Source organism: Fringilla coelebs (assembly GCF_963513975.1).
Source record: "Fringilla coelebs genome assembly, chromosome: 3".
In the NCBI taxonomy this organism is placed as follows: domain Eukaryota; kingdom Metazoa; phylum Chordata; class Aves; order Passeriformes; family Fringillidae; genus Fringilla; species Fringilla coelebs.
The window spans coordinates 26313128-26335017 of NC_140030.1; the positions used below are offsets into that span (position 1 = coordinate 26313128).

Genomic DNA, 21890 nt, shown 5'->3' on the forward strand with positions numbered 1-21890 from the left:
ACAGTCCTCTAATACAACATGCACACACCTTTCTTTCCTGTGATCACTTATGAACAAGTAGTAGGTACTTGATGAAAACCTTGGGCTTATCCAGATACAGTGAGTGTGTTTTGAATAACAAGGATTTTTGATTTCACTTGCTCCATTTAAAGGCCTTTGGTATATAAATTAAAGACTTATGTTGAAAAATTAAGAATTAATCTAAAATGACTGGAATTGCAATTTATACTATAGCCTGGATACTTTCCAGTTATCTTAAGAAAAATTAAGGAAAGAATCCAAATGTTCTGGAGAAGGAAAAAAAAAAGCCCAATGCGTATGTTGCTGATGAGATACCACAATAAAGGAAATTATACCAGTAGAGCTGTAAGACTTTCTTACTTAAATTAGCAATAATGAAATAAGGAAATAAGGAATGTGACAGCATGCCTAATTTCATTTTTGGATAATTCTGAAAACCAGCACCTTTCTGTGACAGTAGCATGTAATCAAATTATCGATAACTTGTGGAATGATATTTCATCTAACACAGACTTATTTTGAGGCTTTTACATTTTGGTGTTCATTGGCAGAAAAAAAACCCCTAAAAACCCATGACATTGAGTTAGCCATAACTATTTGAAAATAAACAACCTTTTTAAAGGTTACATGATTTGATAACGTTCAGAAGAAAAAATGATGGCGTAAAGCATTGCTTTGGTCGCTGCTGTTTACGAACAAGGATTCTTCTCTGACTGTGCTCTGTACCAGATAACTCTTGCATTTTCTGAAATGTGCCCCTGTGACCTTATTTGTTTCCTTGTTAGTGCCAGACTTTCTTAGGCTTTACTCTGATATTACTGGTGTATGATTCAGTCTCTGTGTATGAGCCCAAGAATGTCACCTTTTCTCTACCTACTAGTTTAAATAATCACTGGTAATGTAATTTCCTGCACAAGAAATGGACTGTGAACTTCTCTCATCATTTATATGTGTTCTCTCCATTCTGCAAAAATTTGCTTTCATCCTTGCACCTACAGAAAACATAGTAAGAATCACCAATTCCTCAGCCTACCTCCTTGAAATTCTCCAAGGGTCAAAACGTAATCCTCTTTCCTCTAGTAATAAAAATGCACTAAGTTTGTACTCTTTCAGATTACTAGAGTGCTGATGATCTACAGGACAAGCCAGCCGGTATCCCAGCTCACCCCAGCAGCTGGTACTTGCCACACATTACTGTCCTTAGTTTAATGCAGACTACACCACTATCAGTGCTGGACTGCTCAATAGCATTTCAATCCCTGAATACCTTCATGTGTTTCCATACATATTTTGGAGTATGAGCCGCTGCCTTCCTTAAATCCTCTAGGGGAAAAGGCAGAACTTTGTTGAGAAGGATTTTTTTAAAAAACTAGGGTATTTATTCCCTTCTATACATATGATTAGATAATATTCTGAAAGTAAATGCAAAGTCAGTAAAAAGTGTGAGGCTGCCTGGATCAAACTCAGTAGCATACATTCAGATGAGGTTTAATGCAATGCTGTTGCAACACTGCCACAGAGCTTCAGAGAGCTCAAAAGCACAGGCAGAACATTCTCCTGCTGGCTCAAAGGCTAAGAATTTTAAGAATTTAAACACATGCAACCATATCCAAATAGAATTTGCAAGTTCAGATAAAAATTTAGTATTGAAAGCAAGTGTTAAAACCAAGCCCAGCAGAATGGCAGTAAGTCCCCACTTATCCTTCTCTAGTGCTATTTTATTATGCCACTCCTACTGCTGGTTGTTATACTTAACTGGAAAAAAAAAAGAGACCTTAGTAGGAGTAAAGTGCTAGCAATAAATGATGCTTCAGGGGCTAAATTGCACATAAAAGAATAAAACTGTTAATTGTTCAAAGCATTTCAAAGGTTGTGTGCATGCCTAGGGATTTGGTAGGATAACTAATATTAGAACTGTTTGGGAGGGAGGAAGACATTTACAACCTTTCTTGTCTTATCTTGAATCTTTCTAACATAGCTTTGTTTTATCCTTTAGATTCTTTCATTTGCATTTTCATGTCTGCATTATAAGTGCAGAAATTGAACAGTCCAGATAATAGTTGTGCTTCTTACATAAATAAGGATGTCATTAAATCCAGCAAGTTTCTGCAAGCTGCCTCCCACATTGCAGTCATAAATTGATCTTGGATATTGGTTTGAAGAACAAAACAAAATACATTTAACATCAAGTGGTTACTGTTCAAAGTGGAAGAATGACATGCTTGAAAAATGTGAATCAGAGAGCGCACGGTAAGTTTTCAAAATTTTATAACAGGCCAATAAATTCCACATGAATGGTTTGTGCATAATGAATACATTTAGGACATTAAGTACAAAGGCCAGGAATTATGGCCAATTCACGTGACAAGCACCAATGGATACTTTCCAAATCCCACCAGCCACCTTCACAGAGCTTAAAACAAGTAAGCAAGCATGTTCATCCATCATACTTCCTTGTACCAGAGAAATATATCTCAAAGTGAACCTATATTATTATGCCAGTTTCAAGTATGTGATTGATGCTATTTTTAATGAAGGCCAGCCTGGCCCAACAATTTGTAGGCTAGTGGCTACAGATAGTACTGTAGTTTAAGCCCAAGAGGAATCAAGCTTTTCAAGAAAATGGTATGTTTTGAGAGAGAACTAGGTCTGGCTACTCAAAATAGTCATGCCCAAACAGGTTTAAGTGAATGGATAGTCTAAACCACTGCCTAGTGACAAGTTAGAAAGTGAGCATTTCATTCCTGTTAACATCATAGGTTATAATCTCACAAAAGACTGTATTCTAAAAATTTGATAGGAGATAGAACCAATGGAAAAATAATGGCCTACTAAAGTATTGCAGGAAAATAACCCAAAATTTCTGAAGCTGAACTAACAATTATTTTCTAGTAACTTAAAATGTTGTCCTCAGCCCAAAAGATATGTCTCCAGAGGAAGCATTTAAAGGTGTTTCTAACAATAGAAATGAATATCACCTAAAATGTGAAGGAAGGTTTGTTTGTTTAATACTTAAATTTTGAGAAAAGCAATTTGGGATTTTGCTGGTGTTTACTGATGTAAAATACATACACAGAAAGATGTACAAGCTCCTTATACATCATGGCTTCCATTTTTCAGGCATACAAGACCTAATCCAGCAAGGTGTTAGCTGTTATGAGACTTCCTGCAATGCATCGGGTTGATTGAACCATTGAGCTTCATAAATTTCAGAAATGCACATTCAGAGAAGTAGTGACACATATTATCTGTTATAAACATCTGACCAGGCTTGTTCAGCCATGAATATGTCTCAGCACAAGTACAGATGGCCAGTTCTGCCCTGTGGTTAAGCTAAGGGACCAACAACCTTGGGACAAACTGCTGGACATTGCAGACAAGTGAAGAAGAGCACAGTCAGTCCTGACTGTCCTAGACTGACAAGGCAACAATGCAAAAAGACACTACCAAAACCCATGCAGAATGGAAGGGGAGAATCCTATACCATGATAAAATCCCCTTTCTTCAGGTATGATTCTCCAGCATGTAAAGTCATTTGGTGCCCACTGGATTTTATTTGGAATTGAAAGGATCAGGTCTTTCTACATCTGACATTTCTTATTTTGCTATACTCCCAACATCTTCTCTCATGCTCTCCTCTCCTGTCTCTCCTCCACTCCATTACTCTCATTCCCTTTTCTCCTCTTTTATGAGCAGTCCTTTTCTCTCAGCCCAGGCTAAGCAGGGTTTATTGCTTTGTTCTCATTCTCTCAGCCAGGATTTTAATCTCTCTCTGTTTTACTGAGACATGTTATTCCACTGCTCCAAGTACTTCTGTCTTTCCTTAGACTGCATTCTTTTATTTCAACACCATCTTTACATTTTTTTTTAAAATTCAAGTTTGCTGTCCTTGCTTGCTTTCATCGCCTGCTTTCTCTATGTTTTTTTTATTGCTTTCTCACATCTCTTTTTCCTTTTTGCTGCAAGTTTCATTGAGGTTCTTCTTGGTTTCTAAATCAGATTTAGTACACTTGTACCAATTCAAATCCAAAATAAAAAAGCTGGTCCACTGCCTACTCAAGATGTATTCCAGCAATTTCCTTTTAGATGCTAGAAAATTGTACAGTCTGGAGGTTTATTTTATTCTTGCCAATTCTCTTTGAAAGCACTTTAATTATCAGTGAATGCATAATTTGCAAGGATGCAAAAACAGTCTGAGATAGTCTTGCAACTGTTCCCTTCCTGGAATATCTGTTTGCTACAGTTTTAGAAAACAGAATAATTCTCAGGATAAAACAGTTCTGACTCGCAAGCTGGAAAGAGTATCACTTTCAGCATATGTCATTGCTTGCTAGATACAAATACTGCTCTTGTGAAACTAATCTGATGCACTACATCTGTAAATTTTTTTTTCCATTCCATTACACTGCAGAAAAGTTTATGCAATCTAATGTGATTTGAAACAACTGCATGATAAGTCTGTATAGAATACTAAGTGTTTTGGGAGCAAGTGTTTCTCATATAAATGACCTTTATAATATAAATAAAATACCTTTGCCAGTATTAGAGAAACATGCCAAAATGACCAACAAACAACTCCCCTTTTCCCCCCTACAGTTTTCCGTTTAATAACTTTAATAAATTTAGTGGGCTGTTAGGGTATTGACTGAAATATGAGGAGGCTTAAATCTGGGGCAAACCCTGAAGATTCTGGCATCCCAAATCGGAATTCTGATTTCTACTCTCTGCTGAAGATTTCACTCCACAAGATCTAAACCCAAATTCTCAATCTGTTCTTTAAAATTTTAAGCATATTTTCATTGTTCCCTTCCTTCAATTTGTTTTCTACTTTATTATGTAATTTAAGCTACAGACATGCCTTTTAAGTAAATGGAAATGGATCTGTTGTACAGATTAAAGATGACTTTTCCATTACATTTCTACTGCTAGTGAGTGTTTATTTATGTGATTTCATACAGAAAAGGATGCAGTTTTGCATCTAGCTGTGGTACATCTGGGGAAAGGCCATTTGTTGAATAACTCCAGTGTTGAGATTAACCTACATCAATCCTTCCATTTCAGTGCAAGAAGAAAAAATTCTACAGGAAAATTCTGTTAAAATTAGAATAATTATCAATTCACAACACCTAGCTTTCCTTACTAATGAATTTAAAGGTAATCAGACCTGCTGAAACAAAAAACCAAAATCTTCAATTTAGATTTAAGATATGTGACAATTCAGAGGACAGGGAGCATTATCTTTAATTCAAGCAAAATCACAATTTAAAATATGGGACTAAAGCAACTTTGTGCCTAGCGTTTGACAAACAGATTCCTTTAAGAGACTTTTTTGTTAATGTTAGTTCCTAAGAGACCTAAAAATTATGTATGTGAGTTGAATTTGCTTGTTGCTAGATTTTTGGCTCTTGATTGTACCAAGTTTTCAACCAAGTATCCTTCCAAAAACAATTCCTTAAGGACTGGACCCAGAAACATATCAACAGCAGTGAGCTTTCACCTATTCCTTCCACTTTCAGACCCTGGTTCACACTTTCTTAGAATGTACATGTCTTAGTCCAGGCTTTGCTTTTTGATGACTTGATAAATAATGCATGGTAACTACAAAGCTTATTCTATGGGTTTGAGTAGGTAATTAAGAAAATGCAAAATGTCTCTGTATTTTGGCCATTATTTTCTTCACTGTAAACTCCTTTGAAACCAAAAGCTATTTTTAGAATCTCTTACAGGTGTGCTGAAAAAGGCTCATCTGGCAAGATGAATGTGCTTCTTAATCCCACATGCACTGTGACAGTGATGACACACTGCCTACAAACTGCAGCTTGCAGACATAAGTCAGGCATTCAGAAGAGACCTCTGCATCATATATCTCACATTCCAGTTCTCAAAACTTAGATCAAAGATACCAAAAATGAGATATGCTGAAAGAGGTACTAGCTATAAATTGGAGTAGAATGCTTCTTGCTGGCAACAGAGGAGATGGAACAAAAATATGAAGAATAGAAAACATGGTGCTGGAGTGTGACTCAATTTTCTGTCTCACCCTCATCATGAAATGGCTTTTTAGTAAAGTCAGCAGTATCAAGAATAAGTCCAGGTCCAGAAGATCAAAAGGTTCAGTATCCAGATAGTGGTATGAATCAGCAATATCTATGGTGGATGACTTCAAGAAAAGCAACCCTTGTATTTTTTCTGTCAGAAATCTATGCTGAAGGAAAGGTTGCATGGCAGCAGTAAGGCTGCAAAGAAAAATACCAAGAGCATAGTTCTCACTCTCTGTTTTATCTTTTTTTTTAAATGTATATTACAGATAGAAATGGATTGCTATCTATACTGTGGTTACTTGTCCCAAAACCAGAAAATCTGGGCAGTTAATATAAACACATTTTTTAAATAGTCAGGCATTATGCTAATAACTTTAATGTGCAGAGTATATGACTCACAGAAAGTGCAGGAAGCACCCCAATGATCAGACAATATTAGGACAAGCTGCTAACAGAGACATGAATATATTTTCATTTCATTCCCACCTACTTCATGGGCAACAACTTTCATTAAAAACCCATCTTTCTCAAAATGCAAAGTTCATTAGATTTTATGCTTCTGAAAGAACTTCTTGTGGCTTGGTTAAAGACAATTAGAAACACATACTCTCACACATCCTGTTCATAGACATCAGTATAGTCTGAATAGGTCTAGCTGAGAGCTTCATAGTTTCTGATCTTCCCCACCTATGTACTCACTGTAAATCTAAACAGAGTGAGAGAACAGCCCTGAAAACCAGAATAAAATGCCATAATGGAGCATATCTGCACCACTGGTTCTTAGCAAATTCTGACTAGTGCCAACTGCAGTATCTAAGTTCTCATTCCTCTGCACACATTAGATTTATCTTTCTCTCTAGAGAGAACCTTGAAGCTGCTGATTTTCTTATTCCAAATGCTGACTGGACTGAAAATTTTCAAACACCTACTGATCAGAGGCTGGCTGAAAACTTCCATCATCAGAAAGAACTGAACTTTTCATGAGGAATTAAAGCTTTGCAGCTTCTAGCATCAACACACAATTATGTCAGGACTTTCATGCAGGGTCTGGTAGTGCACTGTAAACCACAAGTTTACACTTCCTTTTCCTGAGACAGAACCTCCTCAGGGACCAGCCAGAGGTGATGGAGTGAGCTTCAGTATGAAGCTTTCACAACTCAATTTTCTTTCCCTCTTACTGCAGTCAAAACTTACTGATTTCTTTAAGTTACGCAAGTTCTAACTCAGATACAGCTAGTTTAAATTATGTTCATCCTTAAGAGAACAAAGGCCTTTTATCTAAAAGAATCAGGCTCGTTTAATATGCTTAATTATGGTGCTCAGTCCCCATGCTGATGACATTAAGAACCAACATAACACTAGAAAAAATTCCTACACGCAATGGAAACTCTTTCAGAGAACAATGTGTGTTCATGTGTCATATTTTTAAACTAGATAAACAACTTTAGAATCTTAGATAAACATCAATAAAAAGTAATCATAGCACTTCACAACTGAAGATAGTTTGAACTCTCTAGTTTTCCATATTTTAGTAAAAAAATATTGTGAACGTTTTAACATTTCAATAAATAACTTAGTTACAACATCCCATTTCTTTTCCAAGCTCTTTATGGGCATTTTGCAGCTCCTGTTTACTGTGAAAAGGATCTGATACATTATGTCAGTCTAGATTAGTACCTACAGTATCTTATAATTTCTAGTTCAATAGGATTATTAGTCTTACACCTAAAGCAGGACATTCCAAACAACAACACCTGTAATTTTTAAGCAAAGAAATTACAGTCATGTTCTGAAATAACCATCACTGTGAGACTGGCTCAGTTATCTCCAAGGGGACTTTATAGCTTTGAGAACTGACAGATTGTTATGTCCTGAAATTCATGCAGGGAATGGTATTGTGGCTGTAAATCACAAGGGCAACTCAGAGAGTGGCCAGAACCCTTTGAAATAATCTTTACATTCCTGTTTTGCTCAATAAGCCTCTTAGTTGAAAGATTACCCATGATGAGTTTTTTTCTCCAGGACTGGTAAAGGATAGCTCCTGTGTCATTGACAGCTGCTTAATTAAATTTAAACAAAGCTTTTTGTTAGGCATTTATCTGTACTTGTACTCCTCCAAGGACTATAAGGGGCAAGAAACTCAAATCCAAAGTAAATTTGACTTTCGTGATTTGCTTTAGGCATATTTATATCTGAATGGCTAATCTAAAATCCTGGAAGCAACTCTATCAATTAAAATAAATAAATCAAGTTCAATAAATCCATAGCTGGATTGGACTAACATTTCAGCAATTATTCAATATTCTGCTTTGTCTGACAGAGATACCCTGCCCTTGTTGACTGAATCTACCCAAAAATCTTGTTGAAAGAGCATGTTGCACCACAGTCCTGGGACAAGTCCTTTTCTGCTTGGCACACACTGAAATATTACTTTGAAGTTTACAGATTCTATTGCAGCCTCAGCCTGTGTGCAGTGAAAGGGATCTCCCCTTCTCTTGACTGACCCCCAGGTGCCTGCCAGAGTGACATCAGCAACGTCTTGGAGCTTCATCCCACTGTCTTTCTAATTCCACCCTTGGAAAAAAATGCATCTGCTTCACAGTAACTTCTCACTGATTGAATCAGGCTTGAAAATTGTGACTGCTACTCCCAGATGTTCTTAAGGTTTTTAAGCTTATTGCTGAGAAGAATAAGATGGCACAGCAACATTCTTGATCATTTGCTGGGTGGCCCAGCTAGGAGTACCTCAGGGTACCAAAGCCTGCTTCAGCCCACCCAGCAGTAATTTTCATGGAAATAGCTAAAAATACAACTGTTCTCACTTTTCTTATTTTTTCAGAATAGCCACTTTGGATTAAAAGTGTTTATTTACGAATTTTTTGCCTTATTACATTGTTTACACTTCTGAACACCACTCAGGAGATGAAAACAGACTTACATGACCACCTGCCAATATAAAATGTGACTATCCCTATCTCCAAGAGTCAAATAGATAGGATATATAAATACAGTTTTAAGCACTCTGATGATTAAACAACAACCCTGAGAATCCTGCTGGTTTTGTTAATTTAGTGTTCATTTTCTTTACCTCTGTATTCTCATCCTCTCAGTGGGTGAAGTAGGCTACTGCAACATTTGCTCTTTTCAGAATTTTTTACAATGACTTTCTGAATTTTTTACCTTAATGGGGAAAATATAAAGCAATCATAATATTATAAGCTGCATCAGGCAGATGTCAAGAAATAAATAAGCATTAGGTTCATAATGCTTTGAACTTAGAATCAAACTATATGCTTGAATTTTACTTTTCTAAGAAGGTCAGCAAATCTAAGGAGAGTTCAAGAATACAACCTACAGTAATGAAACTTACAGTGTAAAATTAACCAGCATTTGTGGAAGAGCTGAAGTCTACTTTACAAAACAAATTACCAGATAATTGTTTCGAGAGAATGGAAAATACATGAAAAATTCTTAAAGGCAATTTCCTCCCCAAAATAGTGTCCTAGTTTTATGTCATAGCTACTCAACACCAAAGTCATACAAATGTGTACATTCAAACTTACTGTGGCAACACAGATACAAAGCTCAAAAGGAAATTGGTCAATGAGATTTTCTCCCAAATAGGGAGGGAAAAGCCTCATGCTACTTAAGCTGGGAAGTTTATTGTAAGAGCTTTCAGCTTTCATTAAATATTTCTGCTCTGCAGAATGTTAAACAGTTTCTCAGATTTTATTCAGTGACCTGTTTGCTTATCCTCAAATATTTCGATCAAGGACGGATGAGGTGGCATCTTCCAAAGAGTAGAAGCTCAGCTTTTTGTACCAATTCCCTTCCACCAACACAAACAACAAATGACCATGTACTCTGTACACTGCTACTGAGATCCTGAGGAAGGAAAGTAGGGCCTTTAAAGAAGTAGGGCCTTTTTTTCAAAACTGAATTTTATCTCAACATCCTCATTCAATCAAGGACTATCAAAACAGTATTGCCTCTTTGCCACAGTGTAGTCTACCTTCCTCTCAGAAATGTCATAGACTTTGTCAAAATAGATAAGAAGCATTTTTTTTAAAAGCTAAAATAATTTTCCCCCCATCCCCTGTAAGTTTTCTACAAAATGAACAGCATACAAAAATAATTTAAGTTATTTAGAATTTAAATCCTCAGTTTAGAAGTAATTTAAGGACTTAGAAGCTTGCTTTGTTTGCAAATTTTGTGCAATTTAGGATCTTTTTTGGATCCAGGATAAACAAAGGAATCATACAGGAATTGGTGACATCCAAGATGAATACACTTTCTTGAAAGATGTACAGGAAAACATAGAGAATTAAGAATGGTACCCACAGTGCTGTACTGTTTAGTACCCTTTAGCTGTCCTTTTGGAAAGGATGACAAGAGAACATTGAATGACCCTTGATCCTCTCCACTTAGGTGCCCTTGTTTGGCTCGCAGGAAGGCAAGTCCTGCCCCCAGAACTGAGCCTGCTGTAGTGGACAGGTAGGCACATTACTTCTGTAGGTGCTCTGCAAGAGCTTGAATCTTTAAAAAGAATCTAGAAGACTGGAATAAAGGTAGCCCCTTTGCTTTTTTTTTTTTTTTAATCCAGGATTTCATTCATCCAAGATGTGAGACTGACTTGCAGTTTTTCCTCCACTTCATTCCTGATGCTCCCACCTCAAGTGGATACCCCTGGACTGCCCAAGGTATTTCTGCCCAAGGAACACACTCTCACTCCCCTTGATACTGCACTGCTGATGGAAACAGAAACAGCTCACATAATGAAAGGGTTGCCAAGCATTGCAACGGGCTGCTCAGGGAAGTGCCGAAGTCAGTGTCCCTGAAAGTGTTCCAGAAACAGCTGATCATGGCACTCAGTGCTATGCTTTCACTGACCAGGTGGTATTCAGTCAAAGAGTGCATTTGATGGCCCTGGAGGTCTTTTCCAACCATAATGATTCTATGATTCTAAGCCCTGATTCAGCCACACAGCTCCTGGCTACAGCTACCAATGTAGTAACCTCGCTTATAAATATAGACCACAACTGCACACAGTAAGACTATGCAAATACAAGACACATCACTTGCATGGGAGATTTTTTACCCCTTAGAAAATACCAATTGGAACCTGAGTGAAATGAATAAAACTCTATGAAAATTACCTTTTTTCCCCTGCTTTTGCTATGTTTAGCACACACAAGCCACTTTTGTTGCTTTTACAAATGTGGCGACGTGTAATAGGCACCTCAAGAGTAATAAATTAGAAAAGTTCCAAATGGCTTTTTGGATTTATTTGTTTAGGGTGTTTGCATGAAAGGTGGCCTTGCAAGAAAGCAGAATTGCTGTTCAAGGAAAGTGAAAAATGACCAAAGTTTTGCTGCTTCTAATTTATTTGATAGATGCGCTCAGGCTCAACAGCTGCATTTCAGTGATTTCTGTGGTTTTTTCTTATTTTTATTTTTCTCATTCTCTGAGCTGCACTGTCCACACCTAAATTTGGCAAAATTTAACTAGCAATGAAACACAGATCCCTTCTGCATCTCCCTTACAGCCTGATTTACATAAACTTGATTTACCTGCATTTGTTTATAATATTTTTTCTATATTTGCATATCATCTGTTAAGTGGTGCAGTTTTGTCAAAATACTTGCAAATTCCAATTTCCAAAACAAATTTTAATTTATAAACACTTATTATTTCATTGTTATTTATAGCTAAATGAAATTAAAATAACCTGTTCAGCTTTCACATTTATGAATAATTTTGTCAAGAAAAGAAAAGCAAACCAAGACTAATAATGAAATTTTTTTTTTACATACATGTAATACAAAGGGAATTATCTATTCTTAAAATAAGATTTTTATCAAAAGAAAGAAGCATGCATATTAATTCTGCATGTCAGTTAAATTGTGCAAGCAGTGTTTGTCCAAAAAATAAAATGATTGATGGCAACTGGTTGCTAAAATAGAAATAGTTTGAATTCCAATGTATTTTCTTTTAAATACATTATTTTTTTAATAAACTTCCTGCTGCAGCATGTGTGAGGATTGGCATACATATGCAAAGTCCTAATAAAGACAAGTTCATGGGCTACATAACATTGTAGAGATCAATCTTCAGTAAAATAGTGAAGCATCAGACTTGGACAATTTATTTTTACAGTAGCCAAATATGCACTGTTCAAATGTATACCGGCTTGTTTTACAGTTTAGTCCTCAGAAAGATTAGTAAGTAGTGTACATAATGTGATTTTTTGAGGTTTTTGGGGTAGAAAAAGGAAAGAACTGAGAAAAGGAACTGGGAAAAGTAGTGTGATTCTAATACATATTAAAAGAAACTAAAATACGAAAGTAAATACTAAAATACTTCAGTATAGTACATTATTTTATATATTTGCCCTAAACAAAACTCACTTTGGTATATCTGGTTTGATTTTTTTCTTTTCACTTCAGCTTTCTAAAAATTTGGATGTCAGAAGCTGCAAGGCTGAACAGTTAGAGACAATTATCAGGGATTGGAAAATCTAAATAAATGATATCACAATATGGAGTTTCTAACCTTTAGGCTTCTATGTCCCCATTTAGACTTAAATAATTTGTATCTGACAGAGACTGGGTGATCAAAAGAATTCATGTTAGTATATTATCTAATAGTTTATTAATATCTTCATTACAGAACCTCACTAACTGACCCAGAAGGAGTTGGAGGATAGTATGGACACCAAAGCTACATCTCAAGCACCTTTTCAGGAACTTATACATAATGTTATGTATTTGCACAGATATACTGATTTTAAGAAATATTTAAATGTGGTTTGATGTTATTGCACAAAGTACTAAAGGGTCATGCTTGGGTCCCTGTTGATCCTGCTATATAAGAAGCATTTATTTATATAATTTCACTGAATAAAGCCCCACTGCACTCTGTGATTTGAGATGTGGCACTCTGCAGATTTTTACACCATAACAAGAGCTACAAAACAACAGTAGGTATCTATGAGTAACAGCACTTACAGTGATTGTAAAAGCTATTAAAATGCAGGCAACCATAATTTCATAATGAACCAAACAGGCCTGTATGGAGAAAGAACATTTTTCATCTCTAGCCTTTTACTTTATTGTCCTGGAGCTTTTATACTGCATCTCTCTCTTCTGGTGATTGCTGCACTCTCTAAGAGTCCTGTCGGTCAAACTCAAGGTACTGTGCTTCATAACAAAATCAATTCTCACAATGTTTTTGCTGCAGTTTTATGAGGTACACTAAGTCTGCACCTTTGATAAAATATAGCTAATTAAATTGTTTTAAAAATGAGCATGTTTGAGAACTACATTGGTCTACCTATATGACAGAGGTATTCCTATAATATTCCAGTCCCTTTAATACCATCATTGCTAAACAAAAAGGAAGATTTTTCTTCATCCAATCCATCTGGTTGCACAAGTAAAACTACTCTTTTAAGTCACTCCTTTAGGACACTTGCTAGTATTTTCTTTTCCTTCCTATATTTACATTTTTTCCCAAATTGTATTGTTATGAAAGAAAATAAATGCTTTAATTTTTATGTTGCTGATCCTTTAGACTGATTCCTTACACAGTTCCTCATGCATGTTGCTTGCTGTAAAGGAGCTCTGTGAAGCATCAAGTTGTTACAAACAGATGGGCTGGAAGAAATGGACCACATTTTTCTGTTATGTAGCTACAGATAACATATATATATATACATATATCTGTATCAGAGAGTAAGCACATATCTTTATACTGACACAAAGATTTACTGGAAATACTACGAGATTTGGAGAGTCAAACCTCCTCCTTCCAAAAGCAGCAACAGGACACTGACATGATGCTGCTGGGAAAGAAGCTGCAGGGTTATCAGCAGAAATCCTGAGTTCTAGGCACAGCTTTAGTCATCTTTGTCTATACCACTATCCACTCAGGGTATATACATACATTCCTACATCTATGAGAATAAAAACTCTCATATATACTTGAGCCTTCCTTAAATACCCAGAAAGAAAAGGCAGCTTGCTGTGGAGGTGCCAATCCATGAGATAAATCCTCCAGCCCAAACCTTTTTCTTCCTAAGTAGAACTGAAATTCAGAGCTGCAAATGCAATGAACACAATAAGGGAAAAAAGATACAGGCATGCAAGGCTTCTGTTTGGGCCTTTAATTTTATCAGAGACATTTCCTATTCTGCCATTTTCCTGAGTAAGCAATAAGTGTTTAGATATAGGCAACTGGCTAAAAGACCCATTAGCCAGTGAATGAAACTGAACTGTGGACTGTAATATTTGTATTTTATAGTCAGTGCAATTGCTAAATATCTATCTCTACAGTTTCATGAAGAAGGATGTTTTGCAATATGACAATATCACAAATGTATCAAACACAATAACAGATGAACTCTGATGAAAGCTCTTGCAAGAGGAAGTGGTTCTGAAATACATGGCCTGAAAATTCCGGTAAAACCCAAATACTGTTTTGGAACAACCCATGTAAGTTTTCAATTAACATGAAACAGTTCCTAAACTGCGCATTTTACTACATTAATCAAGCTCAAATTTTAGCTACAATGCAAATTCTTCATAAATAATACACAAACTAGAAGTTCTCTGTCATCTGTACATGGAGCCTATTGATATAAAGAGCACTCTGTGTATCTCCTTTAATAAGAAGTCACTAATCTAGTTCACCAAAGGCTAGACTGAAAAGCACAAGAACAACAGGCATGCTGGAGGCAATGTTGGTGTGCTAATGTTAAGTGCCATGGCATCTTACTCTCCAGGGCTCTTCCCAAAAACAGAGCTCAAAGCTTCTGTAGTTTTCTGGCACAGCTGACATCTCTGCACTTACTGAGTGCAGATGTGTCTGTCTCCCTGGAAACTGATGAACCTTGAAGTCCAAAATTGTTCAGCTTTTTAGTACCTCAGCGGACTACATCTCGTTAAGTAACTTTGAGAATTGAAAGAAAAAACCCAAGGCTTCCTTCTAACTGAGCTGAATTCAGAGTAGCTGAACTCTCAATAATTCTAATTAAGTCAAACTTGTCCCAAGTCTTGAAGAGCAATTCTTTAAGTTTGTATAAGTTTGTTAAAAAAACCCCCAAAAAACCTATTTTTTGCTTTGCAGTCTGTTGGGAAAGGATAACATGGGTGGAGATACAGTCAACTGATAATGTTTAGGCTGCAAATGGCTGCAGAGTTTTTTGTACTAATCTAGACTGTTCTCCATCAGATAAATGACTGAGTGACAAGTTGTGACTGAGCTAAGTGACAGCACATATGTATTTTTGGTAACAGGCCCCTGAACAATCACATTGTTCAATGATCAAATGGTGCATTGCATGGTGCAGACAAATTTGGCTCTGTGAATAACACTGCATGTATTTTTTATGCAGGATCTTATGAATACAACTGCATACACTATGAATATTTAAGGACCATATGCAGGCTGGATCATCAATTGAGAGATGCCCTTCACTTAGATCTCTATATAACAAATATAAATATTTATTACATTGTACTTGTAATAACATCATTTATAATACTAAAACATGTACAGCTGCATCAGCATTTTCTTTTATATTCTGTCTAGAATAGAAAATAATTCTCATCTGAAAATTTGGTAACTAATGTCAAGGAGAGAATTTTTTCTCCCAAGTAAGGACAGCATGAAGGGGATGACTGAAGAACTTATCCTCCACAAAAAATATTTCTGCAGCATTAATAAATAGATATAAGAGTTTTATGTATTTTTTTGTGAAGTCTGTCGAATAACTATGATTAAGACAATCAAATCAAAACAAATAAATTAAAATCAAGAAAATAATATAATAAAGTCTGATTTAGACCACATTATCAATATATAATAAATTCACAGCAGTGATGAGTCTGAAAGCAGTATTCACTTAGTACTGCTCTCAGGACAGTTCTGGTCTCATAAGGCAAGCCTTATTTACTCAGTCTAAGATCTCTACAAATAAGATAGAAACTTCAGTTTGCACAGGTAAGCAAAAAACTCTAGACCTGCAGGTTCCCAGACACTAAAGATTTAGTGCTGACTGTGGATTCTGCTCTTAAAAAAACCAATAAAAACTTGCCATTGCTTTAACTCTGTATTTATGTTGCTGGATTTTTTCACAATAAATATATTTATACTTTTCATGGACAATATTATCCAAAATTTGAATAAATCCACTATACCTTCATCTCACAGCATCCTTCTAAACCTCAGTAGGGTCTTTCAGATAATATAAATATTATCCTGTTTATTGCTTTTGTACTAAAAAGAAAATTTGATTTTTCAAGCCACAGCAGATACAAGCTGAATAGAGCTTAGCACTTTTTCTACGCGCCTTGGGCATAAATAGCTAATCAATCATATTTAATCAATATGTTGTTCAGCCATGCAGATTCCCATGTCTATAATTCCAACTTTATTCAAATGATCTTTAGTCTCAGAACATTCTTCATTGATTTTTTTCTCACCCAGAAAAGGCATAGAAATAGATAAGCGCTACATCCTAAAACTTGGAAACACCAGTTTAGAAAACAAAAAGAAAGTAATCCCTGTTACCTATTTTTATATCCAATATGTTTCACTGTTTTAAGGTTTGCAACAACCTTAGAAGTCTTCTTAGTTGTCCAGGCCTCACTGTCATTGACAATGTGATTAGAGGAATGGGCTTCAAAAGTATAAATTGCTCATTCTAACATATTTATTATAGCAGCAGCACAGGAGAAAACATGCCATGAATAGAAGTTTAGGTCTTTACGTAGTTTCCATCTACATCCACGAGTGGCAGACAGAATGGATTTAAAAGCACTAAGAATTCCCATTTAAATTATGAAGCAAAGCCTCCGCAACTGCAATTTTGTGGATTGCAGTCACATGTAAATATTGATTATTCTTTTTTAAATCTTAAAGTGGGACAAAATGCCTCTTATTGTTAGCCTTTTCATTGTCTATGTTGGCACTGCATAAGCATGAGCATAGCTGCTTCAGTTTGAAAACTATTGAAAAATGTAAATAACCATTGATCTTTGAATAAACAGTTGAACGTGGCATTTGCTTTCATATCAAATAATTTGAAATGAGAGGAAGAACCACATGACATTAAAAGCACAATCCATCTCATTGTGTGGTTCTTTTCCAGTGGCTTTGTAAAAGCACTGCTCTCCACTTATTTCAGAAGATAACAAGAATCTGCATCTGGCTGGTTTGATCAGTGAACTGAGAGGTGAGAGAGAATATTTGCATTTAAAATTGCTCTTTAATCTGGCTGTCCTAGACCTAGGAGCTGTAACAGCTTCACAGTGTCTTGACAGACCAGCCTGTTCCTTGCAAACAAATTATATATTTGTTTGTAAAAGCAAGAAGCTCATCTAAGTATTCATATTATGATGAGTGTCTTTCTGTGCAGAAGTTCTCTTTTTTATCCAAGAGTGAAAATGCAAGTGGAAGTAAAATACAAAAGCAATGTGTATTTTAGTCCCAAATGTATTCTGTTTTGGTAATTCTTTACATCTGGTGTAAGGGAACAAATGATAAGTCACTTCAAAACTCACATCAGACTTCTTAGCAAGGCTCACCATAGCTTCTAAAAAAATGTAAAGAAAAAATATCACTGGACAGTTCATTACTAGATTCTGATTCAGAAGGAAAAAATATAGATCCAGAGTCAAATGCCCTCCAAACCAGATCAGAAAGAAACAGTAATTTTGGCTAAGATTTGGATTAAGTACCCTTCTAATATTTAATCTCAAATGGAAAAGTCTGGATGCTCAGATCAAAATACACCATGCAAAACACCGCCTTTGCGCAGTCAAGTTGCCCCATCCCTACAAGTGTTGAAAGTGAGGTTGGATGGGGGTTTGAGCAATCTGGTCTAGAAAGGTGACCCTGCCCATGGCAGAGAGTTTGGAACTAGACAATCTGTAAGGTGCCTTCCAACTCTATTCCATGATTCTGTTATTTATTGCCTCGAAAGGCAATAAATGAGTACTGAAGTACTCATCACTTCTGTACAAATCATGGATCTCCATCTGTCATGCCTATTGCCTGTTTCACAAGTTGCCAGCAAGATCTTAGCCTTTAGAGGACCCTCAGGTCCTCCTCTACAGAGCTGCTTTGCAGCAGGTCAGCCCTCAGCCTGTGCTGGTGCCTGGCATCATTCTTCTCCAGCTGCAGGACCCTGCATCTACCTCTGTTGAGATCCAGACAGCTCTCTGCCCATCTCTCCAGCTTGTCGAGGTCCCTCTGAAGGGCTGCACAGTCCTCTGGAGTATCAGCCACTCCTTCCAGCTGTGTGTCATCAGCAAACCTGCTGAGGAGGCCTCTGCTCCTTCACCAAGTCACTGATGAATACCTTAAAAAATACTGACCTCAGTACTGAACCTGGGCAGACACCACTGGTGACAGGCCTCCAGCTAGACCCTGTGCCACTGCTCACAGCCCCAGGGATCTGCCATCCAGCCAGTTCTCAACCCATCCCCCCGTCTACCCACGTAACTATTGTTCTATTTGGTTTGTGTGGCCAACTTTTGGTAGTGGGGGAGGGGGCTACAGGGGGAGCTTCTGTGAGAAGATGCCAGAACACTTCCCCATGTTCATCAGAACCAATGACAGCTGGCTCCAGGACAGAACCAGCAATGGCAAAGGCTGGGCCCACTACAGTTGATAGAAACCCCTCTGTGATAAGATATTTAAAAAGAAGAAGAATAAAAAGAAGGTATTGCTCATATGTAATTGTGGCCAGAGAAGAGTGGGGTGAGAGGAACATTGGGAGGAGCAGCTCTGCAGACTCCAAGGTCGGTGCAGAAGGAGGGGCAGGAGGTGCTGCAGGTGCCAGAGCTGAGATTCCCCTGCAGCCCCTGGTGCAGCCCATGGTGAGGCAGCTGTGCCCCTGCAGCCCATGGAGGGCCAGGGGGATGCAGAGACCCTCCTGCAGCCCTTGGAGGAGACCCACACTGGAGCAGGGGGATGCCTGAGAGGAGGCTGTGACCCCTGGGAGGCCTGTGCTGGAGCAGGGTCCTGGCAGGAATCTGCAGACTTGTGGAGAGAGGAGCCCATGCTGGAGCAGGTGTAGAACTCCTTTCCCTGAGCAGCAGCAGAAACAACCTGTGTTGAGCTGACTGTAATGGCCATTCCCTGTCTCCCTGTACCTGAGGAGGGGGCAGAACTGGGAAGAAGATGGGGGTATGGGAGGGGAAGTGTTTTTTAGGTCTTATTTTGCTTCTCATTATTGTGCTCTGATTTTGTGGGTAATAAACTCAATTAACAACCCCAAACTGAGTCTCTTTTGTCCTTGATAGTATGACTCACTTTGGTGAGTGATTTTTCCCCCAGAGTTTTTATCTCAACTCCTAAACATTTCATTATATTTTTTCTCCCCTGTCCAGTTGTGGAGGGGAGAGATAGAGATGCTTTTGTGGGTGCCTTGCATCCAGCCAGTGCCAACCCACTACAGTTATCCTGTCTCAACCCAACAGTTTTCTCACTTTTACACTTCTTAGTCTGTCTCTGACCTCACCAGAGATGTGAGCATGTGCATGTGCTTAGTTGTTGGCTGCAGTTTAAGCACAACACCAGGTCACAAACCCTCTTGATGCCAAAAGCTGCATGGCAGCTGCCAGTTACAGTCTCCATCCAGATTCACACCCAATTTACTGCTTTTAAAGTGAAGAAATTTCACACAGTAACTACTTCCCCTTTGCATGTATTTTCTAATGTTAGTACCTCCTCTTCCTGTGGGTAAGGAGCTCCTCTAAGATACAATCTAGGCTGCACTCAATATAAAGCAAATTTCCAAGGCAAGTAAAGAAAAAGGCATGAGGTGAGTCACTCCTCCTTCCTGCTCCAGCCCTCTTTTCTGAAAGTTGTTCCAAATGATTTCCCTCTGGCTAGGCCTGACATTCAAAATGTTGCACATGAATATATATATTCCCCACAATGACAGGACTTTACTTTTCTTGAGAAACCTGCAGACATCTGCTTTTATGAATTCTCAGAAAGGCCATCAGAAACCTCAAAATATTTATATAGCGGATAATCCAAACTTTTAAATGCTTATCCAGACCAATTTTAATAGTTAGATGTTTCAATGTCAAACAGTCAATACAATCTCTGATTAGCAGTGCTCAGCAAATGGCTAAAGATTTTTTTTCAGGAAATGCTGTCTAAACATTTTTAAAAAATCTGTTGTAGCCATTTGATTCAATTTCTTGAATTCATTTTCAGATCAGCATTCAAGTTACTATATTTCATTAGAGCAAAACCAAGCAAAAATACAGAATATGGATACTCACAATCAATGACAGTGCATTCATATGTACCACTAATCAAACCAATGGTGCTTGCAAATAGTAGGAAAAAAATGGTGTGAAATACTGTAGCAAAAATGAAAAATATAAACTCATAAGGAAATTCTAATATTCTTGTGGGTTGCTTAGAAGCAGGAAAAAAAATGTAAATTGGATAAATGATTCATTATATACTAGTTTTTTATCTGTAGGATTAAGGGAGAAAGAACAACAATAACACATGAAATTTGCTGCAGGTCCACAAATAGATTCACTTGTTTTTAGTGTCCAGCCAAGTGTCTGATTTATTATATGGCTTATTTGGGAAGAAAAACTGTGTTGATTACTTTCCGCAAAATAAAAATATTTTCTCTAAAACATCATTTTCAACATTATATGAAGATATGTGACAGTGATATGTGCCCTTCCTTCTACCAGCATAGTATCAGAGTTCCAGTTATTATCTCAACCCATAAGATACCAAAATTATTTAGGCAGAACTAACAAACTTCTATAAACTAACAAGAAATTTTCATTGCAAACTGGTGCATGATAGCAAGCTGATATATTCTCAGCTGTGGAATATAGATGTTGAAAGGACACAGGAGATGGAAAATCTCCAAAATGTGAATTTTGACCTATAAGGCAGCACTTTTTTAGCTGCTATCTAAGAAGGGGGAAAAAACCCACAAACACATATGTTTGTTTTTATTGGACTAATGTATCACAAATTAAACTATTTTAATTCTGTCTATGTTTTGTGCTCCTGAGAGTGTGGGCATTTAAAAAATACGGGGAACTGGCTGAACGCCTTCCTAACCTGGATAATCCATCTGCCTCAATTTCTCTCTCATTTTGTTTTCCATACATTTACCATCCAGAAATAGTGCAGGAAATGCTCCCTAGAGGATGGTTAACACTCTAGGACATTTACTACTACTGCAAATGAAAAAAGAAATTACTTCAATTATAATCCTAATTTTACATTACAAGGGTTCTGTATCTGCACAGAAGGGAAGGTCTCATACATTTGATACTACCAGACAATAATACACTGTCAAGGAAGTGTATACTTATGAAATTCCATTTCTTAGCAGGACTTTTAGCTCATTCATTAATGGAAACTCTGTAGAAGTAAATAATAGAGGAGCGACTTTTTCCCCACTCCTTTCTTGTTGCTGTTGCTCAGTTTTGATTTTTAGAATTAACAGAATGTGCATCCCTGATTTGAAGTGGCCATGATCTAGTCACTACACTACAAATGCACATGGTTGAGTGAAGCTTTAACAACAAAAAATAATCTCTGATTAATTTTCCTTTCCTCTGTTCTAGGAAGACTATTAACTGAATCAAAGTGCATCTTTTCCTGGTGGTAGGATTAGGGAATAGATCAGACATTCATCTTACTCTTGGACTTGCCATAGCTAGAAAAATTCAGACATCATATTTGATAGCATTTTCTTCTCTATTTGGATATCTGTTGTTATGGTGATAGTTCCAGGAGGAAACATTAATGAGGATGACTTGAAAG

General features: G+C 37.0%; 1 protein-coding gene across 1 annotated transcript in view; it reads right to left on the minus strand.

The window, feature by feature from the left end:
* KHDRBS2 (KH RNA binding domain containing, signal transduction associated 2) overlaps positions 1–21890 on the minus strand; it is a gene marked incomplete at its 5' end in the record, with an annotated part of 311700 nt that overhangs the window by 75226 nt on the left and 214584 nt on the right. The window lies entirely within an intron of this gene.